The sequence below is a fragment of the Rutidosis leptorrhynchoides genome, chromosome 1 (genome assembly GCF_046630445.1).
Source record: "Rutidosis leptorrhynchoides isolate AG116_Rl617_1_P2 chromosome 1, CSIRO_AGI_Rlap_v1, whole genome shotgun sequence".
Classification (NCBI taxonomy): domain Eukaryota; kingdom Viridiplantae; phylum Streptophyta; class Magnoliopsida; order Asterales; family Asteraceae; genus Rutidosis; species Rutidosis leptorrhynchoides.
In genome coordinates this window covers 655715428-655738697 of record NC_092333.1, presented here as the reverse complement: position 1 = coordinate 655738697, position 23270 = coordinate 655715428, and the positions used below count along the sequence as shown (strand labels likewise).

The 23270-nt window shown below is 30.4% G+C and overlaps 1 long non-coding RNA gene across 5 annotated transcripts; it reads left to right on the top strand.

Annotated features, from left to right (window-relative positions):
* Positions 1–1231: 1231 nt before the first annotated feature.
* Positions 1232–6340, top strand: LOC139885823 (uncharacterized). Of its 5 annotated transcripts, none has more exons than XR_011772119.1 (8): positions 1232–1469; positions 1575–1688; positions 2499–2639; positions 3063–3832; positions 4936–4988; positions 5647–5724; positions 5861–5930; positions 6227–6340. It is a non-coding gene; the product is annotated as an uncharacterized lncRNA (long non-coding RNA). The 5 variants fall into 5 exon arrangements; XR_011772120.1 differs by having other exon boundaries at positions 2499–3114; positions 3722–3832; XR_011772118.1 differs by having other exon boundaries at positions 2499–3114; positions 3241–3832.
* The last annotated feature ends 16930 nt before the right edge of the window (positions 6341–23270 follow it).

Sequence of the window (23270 nt, the reverse complement as noted above, 5' to 3'; positions counted from 1 at the left end):
TTTTGATGAAGATGATGATTAGTTTACTGGAAAATTCGTTCTTGAGAGTATGTGTGTGTTTAGAGAGAATTAGAAAGAGAATTGGAAGTGAAATGGAGTGGGTGGTGAGTGGGGTTAAAAGGAGTTCTTGTTTTTGTTTCCTTACTCATAAGTCATGCTAGTTGTCTAATGATGGTTCTCACATGTCTTGATGACTCACAAGGGCTGCTAAGGAGCTGATGATTGAATGGATATACCAATAGTATATACATCTAGAAGCTGTGTATTGTACGAGTACGAATACGGTTGCATACGAGTAGAATTGTTGATGAAAATGAACGAGAATGTAATTGTAAGCATTTTTAATAAGTAGAAGTACTTTGATATGTGTCTTGAAGTCTTTCAAAAGTGTATGAATATATCTTAAAATACTACATGTATATACATTTTAACTGAATCGTTAAGTCATCGTTAGTCGTTACATGTAAGTGTTGTTTTGAAACCTTTAAGTTAATGATCTCATTTAATGTTGTTAACCCATTGTTTATTATATCTAATGAGATGTTAAATTATTATATTATCATGATATTATGATGTATGAATATATCTTAATATGATATATATACATTAAAATGTCGTTAAAACGATAATCGTTACATATATGTCTCGTTTCGTAATCCTTAAATTAGTAGTCTTATTTTTACATATGTAGTTCATTGTTAATACACTTAATGATATGTTTAATTATCATTTTATCATGTAAAACATAGTGTATCAATATCTTAATATGATTCAGATGTATTTAGTAAGACGTTGTTATAACGATAATCGTTATATATATCGTTTCGAGTTTCTTAACTCAAAAAACTCATTTTTATGTATATCACTCATTGTTAATATACTTAGTGAGATACTTACTTATCATAATCTCATGTTAGCCATATATATATATATATATATATATATATATATATATATATATATATATATATATATCATGTAGTTTTTATAAATTTTTAACGTTCGTGAATCGTCGGTCAACTTGGGTGGTCAATTGTCTATATGAAACTCATTTCAAATAATCAAGTCCTAACAAGTTTGATTGCTTAACATGTTGAAAATATTTAATCATGCAAATATAATTTTCATTTAATATATAATCATGGAAAAGTTCTCTTCATACACAAATACCCTTTTGCAGCAAAAAGTAGCGGCCTTTTTTTTTCTTTCAAAAAATAGGGTTTCAATTGAGTCGCTGTTTGAGTGGCGACACACACCAAAAAAAACCCTAAATTCCTCTCAACTTCACACCCCATGGTAATCGATAATTTCAATTTAAATCGTCTTGAATTCAATAAATCGTTAGTGTTCAATCGTTTCAGATATTCATTGTTTCATAAGGCGGCAATCATGGATGTAATCATCCCTAAGTGGTTTCTTCTCTTCACCACATCATATGAAGATCAAAATCACCACCGTCATCTTCATTGGTTCATCCTAACCCTTCTTTATTCCTCTAATTTCTTAATTGTGTTTGATTCCAATATTAAATTACCTGTATGGTTTTCTTTTTCTGTTGGTTTGCTGATTGAAAGAAATTAGGGTTCATCCCTTTCGCGAGCGCCACCGTTAGGGTTTGAATCAATTTACCATACAGATGGATCTGTATCTGTTTGGGTTGATTATTTGAAGGTACATCTACAATCAAGGTAAATACTCATGTTTTCATCGATTCATTCTCATTATGTTTGGATAATCTAAATTTTAGTTGGAACCAACATAAATTTCGTTTGTTAAAGTTTCTTCTGATCATCTTATTTCCTATACTTCATGTTTTTAATATTCTTTATATTTCAATTTTTTCATGTAATTTAGTTTTTGGGTTCTACTTCTGTATAGTTATGTGAATTTTAGTAAGTTTATGGTTTCATCCTTTTAATCTATTGTGTCCGTACAACAACAACAACAACAACAAAACCCAATACCACATAAGTGGTGTATGGGGGAGGTGAGATGTAGACAATCATTCCCCTATCCGAGAATAAATACAAGTCATTTCTCCACCCAGAGTGAAAACACTCTCAAAAGTAGAGAAAGTCATCCCTCTCTCTATTCGACGGATAGAGAGATTGCTTCCGAGTGGACCTCCGGCCAATAAGTAGGAAAAAAATATTAAAAATATTAAATTAAATTAAAAATAAAATTGAGACGCCATGAAAATGGTAAAATCAAATTTTCATGGGTTTAAATCCTGCCTGAAAATTACTTTAGGCTCTAAGAGTCTATTGTGTCCTTATTTATGCAAAATGTGAGTAGTGGCAATTTTCTCTGCAAGTAAATTGAAATTAATTTATTTACACTTTTTAGTTTTGGATATTTAAGGGTAACCTTCAAATTTACCTTTCCTGCTATTTTAGTTATTTTGACTTAATATTCATACGGTGGATTATGATTAAGATGATGTTCAAAATTTGTCATATGTATTGCAAGTATTCATTTAGGTTGTTTTAATTTTGTAGGATTAGACTGTGAATAAATATGCATCTGAAACATAGTAATGTAGTGGACAAAGGCAAGATAACATCTTCTCAGACGCACACCCGATGTTCGATGAAATGACAGAGTGAAATATGTTTCATCTCTTAAGACGTTTGATCTATGTAAATCAACTTGAATTTCATTTTTTTTACTATAATGTATACTTATGAGCTGTTTTTATTCCTTAAGTGCGTTGTGTATGCTGATTGTAGTGAATCATGCGTTACCTTATAGATAATTCAATTCAAAGTTAATATGTATGCCGAGTTTATGATTAATGTGATTGTTCATACATTCCCTTACCAGTATTACAAAAGGATTTAAGTGTAAGCAGCTCTTAGTCTTTTTAATTAAGTTAATATGACCATGTTGAGAATGATGAAAGTTTTCTAATACAAAGGGTAGTTGGCTGGATTCAAATGGAAGGTATTTAAATGTATTTTATTTTAATTTACTCTTAACCTTTTTCTGAATAGACAGTAATGTTGAATTTTTTGGTGTTTTTCATTTCGCTGGATATTATTGACCCTTTTTGTTTTTTATAGCTTAGAAACAGCTGAAGAGAAGACTATAGGTTGCTACGGTGAACCTGTGCAGGTACACTTACAATGCATAACAGTTTCAAAAAAGAATGTGTTGCTTTTGCCCGTACATTTATGATATACAAGTTGATAACCTCTAAATGTCAGTAGTGTGCGTTTTCGGTTACATGATATCGTGCAGTTTATGCTTTGCGCAGTCAATGCATAGTAGTTGTTCCTGTCCATCTACTTTCATTAGGAACCACTGATTCAGGAAAGTCGTATTTACTATTATATGACTTAAAATTTATGTATATATGCCTCATTAATCGAATGTATTGATACTTGCAATAACTGATTGTCATTGACGATCATCTGTCTTATTTGATTAGTTTGGTTAATTTTTTTGCATTGACTATTATGTGAGATGTGCAGTTTTATTGTGAACTTCAAAGGACTGATGCATGTTGTTGTATGCGGTTGTGTGTGGGTGGCAAATGCGAGGATTCGATGCCAAAATTGCCGTTCAAAAAAAATATATGCAAACTAATAGAAATTATTTGAGTGAATATTTCATTGAAGTCATTGAAATTTACTTGCAGATTAACATGTGTACCTGATGGTTGTCTGAATTCGATCAACTCTAGCAGATGGTATACTTTCATATTTATCTATTTATTCAGATTTGAGGTTTGAAGTAAAGCGAGCGAGGCTAGCACTTGAAGAACCTCAAAAGCAGGTTCACAGGATTAGAATTACATTATCTTCCAAGAATGTTATGAATCTTGAGAAAGGTATTCATTTCAATTTTGCATTGATTATCGTATGTGTTGAAAGCCTTGGACATAGAACCAACCCTGTTATGTACAGTTTAGGCAAACGGGTCAAACGAGTATTAGTGTGACATTTGGGTTGGTGGGTTGGTGCTTATATAGAAAATGAAGTTTTAATTTGTTTTGGGTTAGTTGACCCATTAACCCAAATTGACTCGAAAATTAAAACATGATGGGTCAGATGGGGTTAGGTTGACACGACAACACTTTTTATTCAATTAAGTATGACAATTATGATGACCCAATTATTTAACCTATCCTGCTATGTACAGTTTAGCCAAACGGGTCAAACGAGTATTAGTGTGACATTTGGGTTGGTAATTTATTTCGGGTTAGCAGATTGACCCATTAACCCAAACTGGCTCAAATATTAAAACATGATGGGTCAGAAGGGGTTTAGGTTGACACGAGTACACGACAACACTTTTTATTCAATGAAGTATAACAAATATGATAACCCAATTATTTAACCTACCCTGCTATGTACAGTTTAGGCAAACGGGTCAAACGAGTATTAGTGTGATATTTTGGTTTGTGGGTTGGTGTTTATATAGAAAATGAAGTTTTAATTTGTTTCAGGTTACTAGATTCACCGATTAACCCAAACTAACTCAAATATTAATACATGTTGGTGGGTGGAGAATCCCAACCTTGATCCAAGAGTTTTTGTCTCATTCATGGTGCTGACTTGAGGCCATTACAAAGCTGAGTGTTATTACATTACTATATGATGTTTAATATATATATATATATATATATATATATATATATATATATATATATATATATATATATATATATATATATATATATATATATACTTCCTGTTAATATTGAATTGAAATTCAAATATGATCAACGCAAACTATTACCAGGACAAATTAAGTGATCAACATTCATTAGATCTTAAAAATCAATCAGCATTGATATTAAGCTGTATCTATTTACATCAATGGAATCTACTAAAAAGGCCTTTTAAACTTTTATTAATTAAATTATTGTTATGGATATGGATTGCCATATAATATTGACGCCTGTTTTCAAATGCATTGCTTTATGTACAGGTAGACTCATGATGTAAAGTTGTCTTATCAATATTGAAGTTCCTTCAGATCAAGTAAGGTTCTTATTAATGCATTATTTTGAACACCGACTCTTATGATGCTTGAGTTAGAATTCTGACCCGATTGTAAAGGACAAGTCAAGAAGAAAGTTTTTGATTATTCTCAAATGTGCATCCTATCTATCTGTGTGATACCGAATCAATTTTTGTCAATGGGTTGGGTTAAGGGTCAAAATGGTTACTCTATGTATGTCTCGAAATGGGTCAATGCTACCAGGCACAAGTTTTGTTTAAATAATCTAACTTTTTTTCATTGATAATAGGTTTGTTACATATGATTACAAAAATCATATTGTTAAAGATATTGCATTTAAGAATGTAAAGGGTTCATGCTTTTCTTCTTAAAGAAGCTAAACAATCATGTGATTTATGGTGATTTCTAAACCTACAACATGATATATAATGCAGTATGCAATGCCAAACTTTTCAAACTTAAAACTTTAAAACCTTAGTACAGGTCAGATGTTTCTTAATGATTGAAAACTTTCAGGATCACAATTAGTAGAACCCTAATGTCATCGAGATGGTTGGATAGTACCTAAATAATGAACAATCATATTAATATATGGTCGTGTTCGTTCTTATAGACTAAATTATGAGTAATATAGTTTAATATATATCTTACAATTCGAAGATGTATGTTATGTTTTAGGACGTGTACAAGTAGACTTCCACGTTCCAAGTGATGTGACGATTTGAGATTGGAGAAGAGACGTTTCATCTTTATAAGGTTTGTTGTTATTTGATTTTATATTTGTTTAAAGGGCAACAGAATTTTGAAGAAACTTGGATCAAATGTCACTTAGTAACTTCAACAAAAAAAAACTATTTGATCATTTCGTTCATATATACATGTTTTATGACAGGCACTTGTCACGTGAAGTATTCAAATAGCTAGGAGTAACATTGTTGTTCATTATCTTCGGAATACTTCTGGTAAACGTTACTAGAATACATAGTCATATATATTGGTTGGTATATTGTGTGATACTTTTTTTCACTTATTTTATGTTTAACAGGGGAAATTAGCGGGTTTAAATAACTCTATTAACTTCTTTATTGTGTTGTTTTTAGCCTTAGTTTATCTTACATTGTTGATTAAGACCCGAATTTTATCATTCCTATTTTGTTTTTTTTTTTTTTTACTTTATAAATTTGCTTAATCTTAGACCTTAATGTTGATGTCGATTTTTTACCAACCAACAAATTAGAATCTCTAATTTTTTTAATAGGGGATCGAAATTGAAGATATTTTTACTTGAAATAGGTGCCGGACAAAAAATTTGAGATCGATTGACTTGATTCATAAAGATCGAACTTGAAGATAATTGTACTTGAAATTGCAGGTAATCATTGATTATTACTAGGTAATTTCTTATAATTGCAGGTAATCATCAATTATTTTTCTGATTATTATAATCATTGATTATTATAATTTTCATTCAGGATATGACTAACTATTGTTCTTGATCATGTTTGTTACAACACCTAATGTTGAGTTTTCTTTAACTTAAACCCGCAATTATTGCGGGTCTTAAGCAGGGCCGGTCCTGAGAATATGAATGCCCTGTGCGAGATGGTCGAAAATATGCCCCTAAAAAAATTAAATGGCACAACACAAGGTTGTTCGTTAAATACCTCGGATACAAGAGACGTGAACCCGTTCTCGGTTTCAAGAAACGCGGTTCTTATTGTATCTGGGGTCACGACACCGTAATCCGCAGCTGATGCTACTGCATAAACACCATATGCTAAAATGGTTAAATAATACACTTCTAATTTGGGTTGTATATTGTTGGTAACAGGTCAAATATGACATTGGCTAAAACTGAAACAGATTAAAAAAAAAAGTCAAAATCGTCTAACATACACTCAAATCTCCAAACTCCTAAATCGTTAATTTAGGTTCTTTAGTAATATAAGTTTCATAATCATGTTTAATACAGTAACTTAATATAAACTCAAAAATTCCCAAAAAAATATAAATAAAAAAAAATGGACAAATGTATTGGCAGGTCAGCCCATCATGTTTGACGAGTTAGATATAAGCCCCACGCCTACTACTAACGATATAAACGTAGAATATGAAAATGGACAAAGTTAAGAAAAAGGGTGTTTTTTTTCCTAGTATGATCAATTAATTAGATATCCCACATCGGTGGGTATCTTAACAAAAAGACACTATATATTTACCAGGTTTGATTTTTAATCTAAAAAGATTACGAGTAGTGCCCTTATTCCCCATTGCATATTTAAAATGGTTGAGCTAGTGGGTTAATACAAAAATATACGGCACCTATAATTGTTGGGCCCTGTGCAAGTGTACATCCACACGCTTTGGGCCGGGCCTAGTCTTAAGCACAATATCTTACCTGACATTTCCAAAATATTCTATATCCAAAGCAGAAGACAATTCATTAGCACACTTTGATTTTATTAGTACTAGCTTAGTGTCCGCGAATTCGCGGTGCTACTTTATTGGATTAAGCGGGTATCTACTGAAAGTAGTACTCCGTAGTATAGTTTTTCCAAGTTATGTCTTTAATAAACTTTCAAAAGCTTATGGACAGTAAAAAACTTTAAAAACCTATTACAATACAAAGTTATATATTCAAATAACCACACCATTAAGAAATCTACAAATGAGAAAAGTACACGTACTTTCGTTCTTGGCAACAACTTATATATCTTCCATATAGTGAGTGCTCTTTTGTGCTTTTATAGCTTCATCCTCCTTTTCTTTTGTAAATTTCTTAAATTTACCATACATTCTACTTGTGATAATTAAGACACTACTACTTCGTTTTTTATTTTTTTAGTAAGAAAATCACTCACACACATCACTAAATTCATCTTCCATTTTTATAACGGAGGTAAAGAACCGACCTATTCAAATAAAATTGAGTCATATGCTAAAATTTCTGGTCAGGTATAGAGTGTATTTGGGTGAGCTAGCTAATAGCTGGAGTTTTTTTTATTATATCTGAAAGTTAGGGTATGTTTGGTTGAGAGGAATGACTACTATGAAATGTGTTTAATAATGATTGAGACTAGTTCGTAATTTATAATAGGAATACTCATTACCTAAAACTCAGTTTCTCCATCATCACCGTTCAACACGAAATAATTTTACGAGCAAAACGCAACTAATTATATTCGAAATGGAGTTTCTTTTAAAGAGAAACACTTTGGGTAAATTATATATATATATATATATATATATATATATATATATATATATATATATATATATATATATATATATATATATATATATATATATATATATATATATATATATATATATATATATATATATATATACTCATCTAACTATATCTGTAGGAAGGTTCTAGCAAGTGGTAAGTTCACGAGTAACGACTTGAATTCGAATCCTTCTGCCCTTTTTTTATTTTTTGTTCGCAATTGTTTACATAGTTATCTCATAATTTGTTCCATAAAAGACGTTAAAATGTTACACCGTAACGCTTAGGCCATTAGGTATATTTGTTTTCATTATGGAGAGTTAAAAAAACACTATAACGCATAATGGTGTTAATATTTGGTTTTGAAAGAAGACAAAATTGCACCGGGGGTCCCTGTGGTTTGTTCGAAACTACAAGCGGAGTCCAAAAGAATTTTTTCACCTTGGGGGGTCACTGTGGTTTGCAGATGTTTCACGGGGGGTCCAACAGCCTAACGTCTGTCTAAGTTTAACGTTTTTGGGCCTCACATGACTTGTACATGAGGGTAAAATGGTCTTTTCAATTTTATGTGTTTCTCTGACCTTCATCAGTCTCTTTCTCTTTTAATTTTCACCCCTCTTTCATCTTCATCTTCATCTTCATCTTCATCTTCATCTTCATCTTCATCTTCATCCCTAATTTCATAACCCTAATTAAATCTCAAAACCAAATCCAAGTTAATTTGTAAACTAAATCAAAATTCAAATTTCCAAACCGGAAATGCAAAAAAAAAAAAAACAAAAAAAAAAAAAAAAAAAAAAAAATCCATTTTAGGTGTTTATTTCTCACAAAAAGCGAAATCGTCCAGATCTATATATCCCTGACCTTTCTCTTTTATATATCCCTTTAACCTAACTTAATTATTCCATACCTGCAGCATACTTCATCAAAATGCATTACATCTTTGTATCCATTTACAACATACAGTCACATTATCAAAATCCTTTTTTATGTAATCTTCTTCCCCAATTATAAATGCGAAGATCCCTAATTATTTTCAATCCAAAATCAAGCAACAGAGATGCAAAATTCAAAGACACCAGGAACATATAATTGAATTTAACTAACATGCAGTATAATACCTTTTGTTGACATTTGCATCTGGTTGAATTAAAGGTCATCAATTCAGTTTAATGTGTCGCCTTTGCAATTTTCTCTAATATCGATGCAATAATCTAGAATTTGTTTAAGTTGTTTGGTTATTGCTATCACCACCAAAACATCACTCCGTTTAAGAGAGGTTTGCTTTAACCCCAAATTAAACTTTAACCTCCAAATCAAACTTTTAGATTGAGCAATTTATTTTCATATTCATCATCAGCGACGGTAGAATCATTGATTTTGGTGGAAATCAGATCTGGGTTTTATAAAAAATCGTTAGAGTTCTTCACATACGACAGTGGTGGCTGTTGAAGAAGGCGGCGGTGGTGGTTGCTGTTGAAGAAGGCGACGGTGGTGGTGGCTGTTGAAGAAGGCGGAGGCGGTGGTGGTGGATTTTGAAGAAGGCGATGGTTGTGTGTTTCTATTCTAGGTTTGGAGAGACTTCACTCTGTTACAGGGAATAAGATAATAAATGTGTGATGACCCAGAAATTTCTGACTAAATTTAAACTTAATCTTTAACGTTTCTGACACGATAAGCAAAGTCTATGAAGTTGAATCCTAAAATTCTTGAACTATTCAAATACCCTTCGATTGTTCTCAACGATTCGCGAACAAATATATGTAAATAGATACATATATATACTATAACTTGAAAACGTAACAAAGTGTTATGAAAACGATACTGTGCATTAACCTTATTGGTTTGATTATCTGATTGATATATTTAACTACGGAGTTAAAAGATTATGCCAAACGATTGAATTAAAAGATATTTATTGAGTCCCTTAAAGATTATGATATTATTACGAGTCTCTGTTGTGAGGTCCACGTTGATTTGAGAAATCGTTCATTTTTAACGATATTCGAAATAAATGGTAAAGTGTTTGTTTAAATAACGTAATTTGAAGACATACAATAATAAGGAATATTAACTGTTGGAATTAGATATATGAATAACTTGTGATATGTATTTTAAAACGTATATATTAATATTGAAAATATATAAAATATAATATTAAACTGGTCATAAAACGAATTGTTATTATATATATATTAACAAATAGCGAGACGATGATTTATAGAAGTAAATGATCAAAATACTCGAAAGTTTAAGATATACTTTGAGTGGTATAGTTTAGGGATAATTTAAGGCTATATTTTGACAAAGGTACGTGACACGAAATGTAAAATACAAGTTTTCTCAGCGTACGAAAGGACATTTGAAAAATCGGAACCGGGACATAAGTCGAGTGATGACGTACGACTTATCGGAACAAAAATTACAAGTCAACTATGCATGTGAATTTAATATAATATATAATTAATTATATAAATTAAATATATTATATATATTATATAAAATTATGTCGACAAACAAAAAGTTAAAAGTTTGTGAGCTGGATCAGAGGGTCATGCGATCGCATGGCCTTGATGCCCAAAAACCATGCGATCGCATGGGGTTGGAAATCAGGCCACATCTATAAATTGCAGTCGAGTTCTGTTTCATTTACACACACATATCATATATTACTCCGTATTTATTTTATTTAATTATTATTATTATTATTATTATTATTATTATTATTATTATTATTATTAAGATTAATATTATTATTAATCTTATTAATTATTAGTATTATTAATTATTAATTAGTAATATACATAAAATACTACGATGAGGTTATGAGCGTGTCACTTTCAAAATGGTTTTCAAGCGGGATAGAGCTAAGAAAATTATGGGTTATTGCCAAGGAGGTTATGGGTAATGTTCGGGGGTATATTTGTAAATCAAACCTAGTGTTTATCATCTCCGTTGCGTCTACGTACTTTTCTACAATATTGAATCTCAATATTGATACGTAAGCACTCATATTTTATCTTTTATATATTAATTGTGTATCCATGTCTAGTGCTCGAGTGCATATATTTATACATGCTTGTATGCTAAATTTCGTCGTTAAACAGTTTATGATGAATCACGAATTAAATACATATATTACTGGTAAAAGGTATATGATATACATGTTTTTGGAAAGCTGGCGAAAAATCAATGACTTTTCATTTAGACATCGAGTAGTTTCGATCAACGGATTAAAAGATATGATCAACTGAATTATAATTGACGTTTATTGGAGTTGCTTATGAATTTGCAATTAAGATTTAAACAACTAGTTTACAAGATTGATAAAATGGATTTTTAAATATTACCAGCCGAGTAAATGAATCCTTATATAAGGTACGTCTCGTTTGTTGAACTATTGTCAAAATTGACTTTTTGAAACAACATTGGATAACTTTTGTATGTCAATATCGAGCATTAGGATTGTGATACACTATGACCTGACCTAGCTTGATAGACATTTATTGACCAACATATGTTCTCTAGGTTGAGATCTATGATTATTTGATATTCCGAGTTTCGGTCACATTACGATGAACAACTTTATGTGCTGCTAAGGTGAGTTTCATTTGCTCCCTTTTTAATTGCTTTTACAATATATATTTTTGGGCTGAGAATACATGCACTTTATTTTAAACGCAATGGATACAAGTACATACTAAATTCTACACAGAGTTTGAACCAAAAATCCCTTAGCTTTGGTAACTAGTAACTACCAGTTATAAGAACTGGTGGGCGCGAGTAGTTGTATATGGATCCATAGGGCTTGACATCCCCGTCTGTTTCAGGTATAGAAACCCTAGCCTGAACTATAAAACAGACGTATGCTATTTGAGTTTAGTACATGTTGGATTGCATGTATTGTACATGTTGGTTGCATGTATGTTAAAACAGGGGTACTTATTATAACGTTAAAGTTTAGTTACCAGGGTGCTCAGCTTCGTAGAATATTTTGATAAACGTTTCTGGATGAAACAACTGAAATCTTGTGATCCACCTTTATATACAGATTATACGAAACATTAAAACTATGAACACACCAACCTTTGTGTTGAAACTTGTTAGCATGTTTATTCTCAGGTTCCCTAGAAGTCTTCTGCTGTTTGCTTATATGTGATACAAGCTATGTGCATGGAGTCATACATGCTTTATTCAAGAAAACTTTGCATTCACAAAATCATCACCGGTATAATAGAAGAAGTCAACGAGCTTCGTGCTCGGGTAGTGGCTTTGGAGAATATGGTGCAAGGGTTACGAACACGAGCAGCAGCACCCGCAGCATAACCGGTACCACCATCATCCACACCAACAGGATCATTACCACCACCAACAACCACATCCGCATCACGCGCCTCAACAATACAATCTGTACCTCGGATATCAACATCATACGCACCATAGGTACCAAGAAGTACCAGCAACGACAAACGATGAAGTATGGATTCATAACTTCATTGGAGAAACATTCTACGACGATTATGTAATTTCTAAAGTTTAGAGATTATCTATTCTAGCCTTAACCCTAAATCAGATAGAGTAGAAACCCTTATCCGAATGGTGTAAGATACAAGCTAGACTTGTTTTACCAACAGCATCAACAGTACCCTTAGCCTCACCAGCACAGTCAGTGCTGTCAACATCGTCAGAATCAGCAGCACCTCTAACATCACAAGCTCCGTCAGTTCAAGAAAGCACCGTGGACATCATTACGAGTCAACAACGAGTATATTGTATCAATGAGTTATGAAGTAATAACTCTATTCATCTAAAGAATTTATATGTATATCTTATATATATAAATTTTAAAACCATCATGAATCTTTTCGTACTAAGCTATTACGTGTGAATTTTAAGGGGTAGATACTACTCGGTTAATTCATATTACTAATATTCTATGATGTACATCCTTCGTTAACAACTTAACCATCGTTAACTACAAATATCTGTTTCAACTCAATGAATTCCATTTCATAATGAACTTAGTGTATTAATCAATTACATGTTTGATTTTACCCTTTTATCTTCGATGTACTCGAAACTTTCTAGAAAACATCATTTATATCTTATGAAGTTCATAAGAATTCCACGAGCATCAACATCCTTCACCGAGGAATAAGAATAAATAATGAAGTATTGATTTCATTAGTGAAATACTCAGCGAAGATTATGTAATCCTTAATGTTTTAGAGATTATTTTTTCAATTCAAAAATCAAATGAGCTTAATATGATATTAACTCATCAAATATGTATTACATCTGAAGAAGATATACATACATATATTTTCATAAAGACGGTAATAAAAAAAAAATCTTTTGTACAAAGTATTAATTGTGAAATCTTAAACGGGTAGGTAATACTCGGGAAATATATAAGTTCACAATTAATATGTTATACTGTACATTCTTCAACTTTGATTCAAAAATTATTAACTATGCTCACAGCGATATACAATCGTTTCCATACAAATTCAATTACATATTCTGATTTTGAAAAATCAGAATCCAAGCCAAGATTTAACAGAAAACATCACTCTTAGATTCTTACATCTTTCAAATGCTATACTTTGACTTCAAAACTGTGCTAGAACATCACTTCTATTCATAAACCCAGGAGAAAAAAAATTGTATCGTTCAAAATTCTAGAACATCATATGTATCTTGACAATTACAATCTTCATGCAAACCCTTCAAACTTTTAAAAACACCTCGGATTGATAACCAACGATTCGGTTATGATAACTTTGAATGCTGATGAAGCAGCAAAAACTGTAAACGACCTTAACAGCCAAAAGTTTGATGATAAAGAATAGTGTGTTGGCAAAGCTCAGAAAAAGAGAAGGTTTGGAACTGGAAAATGGATTGAGCAAAGTATGAAGGAGGCTGTGGATAAAACACAAATACTAAACCTGCCTTCAAAGAATCCAAATTATTCAGTATCTGCTGAAGCCATTAACGAATACCTTGCTTCCGAATCTAAACCCTTGTGGACAATATTCTTCATCATCCTCTGATATTAGAAATTCTAAGATATCATCGTATCTTTCATTATAAATATCCTCCATATTTCTGGAGATAATTCCATAATCATTCTTATCGGAAATCAATTTTCTCCTTGCGATATCTGTGTAACATCATAAAAGAAACAATTTTAGTTTCTAAATTCTGAAACCTTCGAGTTTAAAATATGAATATTTTTGAAGTAGTGTTGGGAATTGAAGCATGAGTTAGTATAATATAATGACATTTGATCAACGTGATTATATTACAGTAAGTCATGCTGAGTTTCTAATGGAACGTGATAAAGGTTCACAGATCACACCCGCATCATGAACCATGTTACATAACTCTTTCATTATATTTAACCTCTAAATATATCAAGAAAATATTTTTCTTGATGATTCGGTCTTTTCCAGATATTCTAGTAATTTGACAAGTCAAATTGTGCCATTACCGTTTCTTTCTTAGAACATTAATTATGTTCATTCCGAAATTAATACCTACGAATTCTGGACCATTATTCGCTTGACTTAAAGTCGGGAAGAGAAAACAAAAAGCATGAAGCTCTGAAATATAATGGAAAATATAAAGCCCGAAATTACAAACTGTGTATATCAATGCGTATAACAATATAAAGACACGAGAGAATGAAAAACAATATAACCCCAAGGTAATAGTAGAAGAAAATAACCTCCTCTGGTGGCAGATGAAAAAGAAGAATGAATGATATGATAGCCAAGAAAATATCAAGAATCAGAACTGGATGAAGCATTTTCACAAATCTTTTGTAAGTATGAAATAAGGAAGAAGATTATAGGAGTGGTGAAAATAAATGAAACGGAAGAGGTCAATTTATAGCAAAATATCAGACATAGCAATCGAGGCAGATTACGCATTTAATCAAAGGAAATCCTAATTTCCTTAAATTCCGAAGAATCAAATCTTATTTAAATTATGAAGATTTTCTATTCCTTAAATTTCGGAAATCAATCGTTACTACGTCAAGAGATAAGATGAATCTCTATTCTCCATTTCACTCTATTACGATAACTTCCCTCATACGCTTCGAGTAATTGGATTTTTTTTATCCATATTATTCAACGGTGATAAAAATTCTATTTATAAACACATATTCGTCATGAAAACATTTTTATTGTTAGCCATGACGACCTCACTCAAATTTCGGGACGAAATTTCTTTAACGGGGAGGTACTGTGATGACCCAGAAATTTCTGACTAAATTTAAACTTAATCTTTAACGTTTCCGACACGATAAGCAAAGTCTATGAAGTTGAATCCTAAAATTCTTGAACTATTCAAATACCCTTCGATTGTTCTCAACGATTCGCGAACAAATATATGTAAATAGATACATATATATACTATAACTTGAAAATGTAACAAAGTGTTATGAAAACGATACTGTGCATTAACCTTATTGGTTTGATTATCTGATTGATATATTTAACTACGGAGTTAAAAGATTATGCCAAACGATTGAATTAAAAGATATTTATTGAGTCCCTTAAAGATTATGATATTATTACGAGTCTCTGTTGTGAGGTCCACGTTGATTTGAGAAATCGTTTATTTTTAACGATATTCGAAATAAATGGTAAAGTGTTTGTTTAAATAACGTAATTTGGAGACATACAATAATAAGGAATATTAACTGTTGGAATTAGATATATGAATAACTTGTGATATGTATTTTAAAGCGTATATATTAATATTGAAAATATATAAAATATAATATTAAACTGGTCATAAAATGAATTGTTATTATATATATATTAACAAATAGCGAGACGATGATTTATAGAAGTAATTGATCAAAATACTCGAAAGTTTAAGATATACTTTGAGTGGTATAGTTTAGGGATAATTTAAGGCTATATTTTGACAAAGGTACGTGACACGAAATGTAAAATAAAAGTTTTCTCAGTGTACGAAAGGACATTTGAAAAATCAGAACCGGGACATAAGTCGAGTGATGACGTACGACTTATCGGAACAAAAATTACAAGTCAACTATGCATGTGAATTTAATATAATATATAATATATAATTAATTATATAAATTAAATATATTATATATATTATATAAAATTATGTCGACAAACAAAAAGTTAAAAGTTTGTGAGCTGGATCAGAGGGCCATGCGATCGCATGGCCTTGATGCCCAAAAACCATGCGATCGCATGGGGTTGGAAATCAGGCCACATCTATAAATTGCAGTCGAGTTCTGTTTCATTTACACACACATATCATATATTACTCCGTATTTATTTTATTTAATTATTATTATTATTATTATTATTATAATTATTATTATTATTATTATTATTATTATTATTATTAAGATTAATATTATTATTAATCTTATTAATTATTAGTATTATTAATTATTAATTAGTAATATACATAAAATACTACGATGAGGTTATGAGCGTGTCACTTTCAAAATGGTTTTCAAGCGGGATAGAGCTAAGGAAATTATGGGTTATTGCCAAGGAGGTTATGTGTAATGTTCGGGGGTATATTTGTAAATCAAACCTAGTGTTTATCATCTCCGTTGCGTCTACGTACTTTCCTACAATATTGAATCTCAATATTGATACGTAAGCACTCATATTTTATCTTTTATATATTAATTGTGTATCCATGTCTAGTGCTCGAGTATATATATTTATACATGTTTGTATGCTAAATTTCGTCGTTAAACAGTTTATGATGAATCAGGAATTAAATACATATATTACTAGTAAAAGGTATATGATATACATGTTTTTGGAAAGCTGGCGAAAAATCAATGACTTTTCATTTAGACATCGAATAGTTTCGATCAACGGATTAAAAGATATGATCAACTGAATTATAATTGACGTTAATTGGAATTTCTTATGAATTTGCAATTAAGATTTAAACAACTAGTTTACAAGATTGATAAAATGGATTTTTAAATATTACCAACCGAGTAAATGAATCCTTATATAAGGCACGTCTCGTTTGTTGAACTACTGTCAAAATTGACTTTTTGAAACAACATTGGATAACTTTTGTATGTCGATATCGAGCATTAGGATTGTGATACACTATGACCTGACCTAGCTTGATAGACATTTATTGACCAACATATGTTCTCTAGGTTGAGATCTACGATTATTTGATATTTCGAGTTTCTGTCACATTACGATGAACAACTTTATGTGCTGCTAAGGTGAGTTTTATTTGCTCCCTTTTTAATTGCTTTTACAATATATATTTTTGGGCTGAGAATACATGCACTTTATTTTAAACGCAATGGATACAAGTACATACTAAATTCTACACAGAGTTTGAACCGAAAATCCCTTAGCTTTGGTAACTAGTTACTACCAGTTATAAGAACTGGTGGGCGCGAGTAGTTGTATATGGATCCATAGGGCTTGACATCCCCGTCTGTTCCAGGTATAGAAACCCTAGCCTGAACTATGAAACAGACGTATGCTATTTGAGTTTAGTACATGTTGGATTGCGTGTATTATACATGTTGGTTGCATGTATGTTAAAACAGGGGTACTTATTATAACGTTAAAGTTTAGTTACCAGGGTACTCAACTTCGTAGAATATTTTGATAAACGTTTCTGGATGAAACAACTAAAATCTTGTGATCCACCTTTATATACAGATTATACGAAACATTAAAACTATGAACTCACCAACCTTTGTGTTGACACTTGTTAGCATGTTTATTCTCAGGTTCCCTAAAAGTCTTCCACTGTTTGCTTATATGTGATACAAGCTATGTGAATGGAGTCATACATGCTTTATTCAAGAAAACTTTGCATTCACAAAATCATCACCGTGTATCTTATTTTGACTTCATTGTCTACGGATGTATTATGGTAAACTATTATTTATGGTGATTGTCTATATGTAGAAATCATCAAACGTTGAATACCTTAGAAATTGATATTCATTTATTGTGTACCTTTTGAAAAGAATGCAATGTTTACAAAACGTATCATATAGAGGTCAAATACCTCGCAATGAAATCAATGAATGACGTGTTCGTCCATATGGATTTGGAGCGATCGTCACAAAATGGAAAGATAAAAAATAAATAATAAATTAAAAAGAGGAAATTTTACTAAATGACCATTCTACCCTCATGTGCCTAGCACATGACGAATTTTAACAGGGTTTTTAACAGACGTTAGGCTGTTGGACCCCCCGTGAAACATCTGCAAACCACAGTGACCCCTCAAGGTGAAAAAATTCTTTTGGACTCCGCTTGTAGTTTCGAACAAACTACAGGGACCCCCCATGCAATTATGTCTTTGAAAGAAATAAGAAAAAAATAAATAGAACGTTACTTTCAGAAATATCGTGTTTTTTTTAATATCGTATTCAAAATATTCAAAGTAGACATACGTAGGCATTTTGTAAATAAATATCGTCCGATACAACAAACAGGTACCACCAGAGTTTTAGTTTTTCTGACAACATACAATTTTTCCGGCCAGAATTCCGGCGTGTGAGTCATCACTACCTACGCTGTCTCGGGAACAAGATTTCGCATATGAATTACCACTTTTTTCTACCGGATACAATAAATTTTATAGAATGCCGTTACCAAAATCTAACTATCCGATCGGTGGTACTTCAATGGTTTTTGCGGTGATAATGAAAACGGTAGCGTTTGGTTGTGTTTGTAAGTGTTGATGGCAGAAATGGTATTTTAATTTATACATGTTATCGCCTTTAATTAAACATGAAAACTAACTTCTAGGTTTTGAGAGGATAAACAACCATGAGTTGTACCTAAAGATTAATATTTATTTACCCATTAAGATTTTAAGATAACTGAGTTGTGAGTCTCGTGGGGTTTGAAGATAGATTGTATCTTTGTCTTAAAGATTGATTAGGTATTTGATGTAAAAGATTTTGGTTTCTGGGTTTGAAGGGAGTGATATTATTTATTTTTAGGAGTTTATATGTATTTTTAGGCATTTATTATAAGGAAATAGGTAGAAGTGGAGTAAAGTAGTGTGAAAGAGGATTTTTTTATTATTTTTAAATAGTGTTTTTTAAACATTGTTTGCAAAAATAGAAATATGAAAAAAGTTTTATAGAAACAGGAAAACCGTAGTTGAAACTCCAGTTTTGGTAAATCGGAGTTTCAAACTCTGGATTTGCAGAAAAACAGTAAAACTGGATTTTTAAACTCCGATTTACAACTGCAATAATAGAACTCAATCATTGAGTGATTCTTAGTCTTTTCATGTAAGAACCCTGCTATTTCCGTTAAGCTTCGTTAACTGTCCGTTAAGTTATTTAATGGAACTTACTTGATTTTTGTGTATTTAATTTAATTAAATGCATACTTGGTTCCAGGAGTAGTACTATAATTAATATTTAAATATACTAATCAAGAAAATTTATTTCATGTTTTGAAGTACAAAGAAAACGATACGGTTTTAAAAACTGCAACAGAGGTCTCACGAGACTGCGAAGCGATTGAATTTTTAATATAATAATTATTTTCAATAATTATTATCTTTTAGAAAAACATATTTAATTTATTATATATTTTTTTTGAACAGCGATTGGGATCACCCGAGGGGGACTAAACCACCCATTGCGATCATCTCCTGTTTCGACTATGCCGATGTAGCGATAATAACCCCGCCCCCCATCGCTGCTCGGGAGGAAACCTTGAAACCGATCCAAGGGCACGGTCAAGTAAAACCCCCCTCCCTTTTACCCCCCAAACGATATGGGAAAGGTGCCTGAAATGCCCCGTTCATACCGATTATAAACGATTCACAATAGTTGATTCCATCGCGAGGTACTTGACCTCTATATGATACATTTTACAAACATTGCATTCGTTTTTAAAAGACAAACTTTCATTTAATCGAAAGTTAAAGGCATGCATACCATTTCATAATATATCCAACTATAATTGACTTAATAATAATCTTGATGAACTCAACGACTCGAAAGCAACGTCTTTTTGAAATATGTCATGAATGACTCCAAGTAATATCTCTAAAATGAGCAAATGCACAGCGGAAGATTTCTTTCATACCTGAGAATAAACATGCTTTAAAGTGTCAACCAAAAGGTTGGTGAGTTCATTAGTTTATCATAAATAATCATTTCATAATTTTAATAGACCACAAGATTTCATATTTCCATTTCTCATAAACATACATTCCATACATAGAGATAAAAATCATTCATATGAATTGAACACCTGGTAACCGACATTAACAAGATGCATATAAGAATATCCCCTATCATTCCTGGACATCCATCGGACTTGATAAAATAACATCGAAGTACTAAAGCATCCGCTACAACGGATGGGGTTTGTTAGGCCCAATAGATCTATCTTTAGGATTCGCGTCAATTATTAGATCGGTTTACTAATTCTTAGGCTACCAAGCAAAAAGGGGCATATTCGGCTTCGATCATTCAACCAGAAAATGTAGTTCAATTACTTGTGTCTATTTCGTCAAACATTTATAAAAGCGCATGTATTCTCAGTCCCAAAAATATATATTGCAAAAGCATTTAAAAAGGAAGTAATGAAACTCACAATACTGTATTTTGTAGTAAAAATACATATGATGAAACTGAACAATGCAGGGTTGGCCTTGGATTCACGAACCTATATCATTTGTATATATTAATACACATATTTGCAATCGAACATTTGTATATATATATGAATTTATTAATTATGTCATATTTATATTAATAATATGTATATGTCTTCATATTTTCATTTTGTAGATAAAAATATAAATTTTGTTATATGTTATATGTATTAAATATATATATATATATATATATATATATATATATATATATATATATATATATATATATATATATATATATATATATATATACATACATTTATAAATATCATTTGTTTGAAAAATAGTAATTATAATAATACTAAAATAATATTAAATATGGTACAATTATAATAATTATAATACTTAAGTTTTCTAATAGAGGTAATAATGTTAATATTTCTATTAGTGATAATACTAATAATGATATTAATGATAATAACTATAAAAATATTAATTTTACTGTTAATGATAGTTATGATAATGATTTTAGTAGTTACATTATAGTAATATTCATGATAATACTTATAATCATATTAGTGGTAATAATAATAATAATCTTAATATTAATATTAATGATGATAATACTAATAATGATAATCATATTTATAATAATAATGATAATATTAGTAATAATAGTTATGTTCATTGAAATTGATAATAACACTAATAATAACTTGTTTTATTTTCATTATAACACTAATTATAATAATCATAATCCTAATAATAATAATACTAATGTTACTCAATGATATTATTTAGTAATATATAAAAATATGATAATAACATTAATCATATTATTTATTTTAAGATAACAACAGCAAATATTAATAATAATAACAATAACAATAATAACAATAACAATAACAATAACAATAACAATAACAATAACAATAACAATAACAATAACAATAACAATAACAATAATAATAATAATAATAATAATAATAATAATAATAATAATAATAATAATAATAATAATAATAATAATAATAATAATAATAATAATAATAATGATAATGGAAATGGAAATAAAAATATATACCCTTTTAAAACTTCTTCTAAAAAGAAAAGCCCAAGACGGGACTCGAACCCGCGACCTCCCGCTCACCCGTCAATCCCCTTAACCATCTCGATGTTGCTTACTTTTTGTTATAACCTATAACCCGTTTATATTTATCTTAATACCCGATAGTTTCTACTTCTTCTTCACTAACCAATCGATCCACCATTTCATTTTAATAACAAATACTTGGTTTTGGGCTTTAATGACTAAAACAGAATCAGTTATCTATGATTGTTTGGTTTAACAAAAGAAAAAAAATAAAAAAAATATATAAATATACTGCACTGCTACTGCCGTCGTGGTTTTTACAAAAAAAAAAAAACAAATCGTGATTTCAATTTTGAAAGCTTTTTTGACAAATATTACAACACAAATTAGTTTCTAAATGGTTCGTATAATCTTTCTGACTCATCAATTTTAAAAGAAACATAACAAGTAACTCGAATTCGATTGAAAAACAAAGTTTGACTTTTTATTTCAAAGATTTTGGCTTCGAAATTAGAACTCGATATTAGGAATTGGAACTTGATATTTTGCAGAAAGATTGAGTAAGACATTCTTAAAAAGACTACATTAATAGATTTTGAAATGTGATTCGAATTTGAGTATTTGCTTTTTCAAAATTCAAGAACACTAACTCAATATCAAATATCAAATTCTAGATTGTTTTAGATAATAATTTCAACATGAAATAGATTTTAAATGACTCCTATAAACTTTCTGGATCATCAATTAAGCTTAACACATAACAGGGATTTCGAATTTTACCAAGAACAATTTCTTTGACTTTTGAAATCTAAACTTTGACTCCAAAATTGAGATTCGATAGGCAGATTTGGAAGTTTAGCTTTTGCAGATAGCTTGAGTAAGTAATTCCTAACACAGCTACAATTCTATATTTTGAAGATTGTTACAAACTCGAGTTTTGATAAAATGGTTATGAAATAGAGGTATACGGGGAAGTTTATCAATTTCTGTTTTTTTCTTTCTCTCAAATGCAGTACGTGAATGATATAGTGTAACTAAGTACATGATTTAATAGTAATATGAGATTGTAATTGATCTGTGATATGGACAGGAATCGATTTGCAGACAAGTGGTAACCAGTTTTTCCACAATCGAATAGAAACATTAAATATAATAGATATAAAAATCCAATTCTGTTACATGTCATTGTTGTACTAATATGTATAATTAAATATTATTAAGTAATAAATATATTAATACTAATAATACAAAATAATAGTAGTTATATTAATAATACCGTATAATAGTAGAAAATACTAATAATAATAGAAATAATAATTATGATAATAATATCAACAATACTAA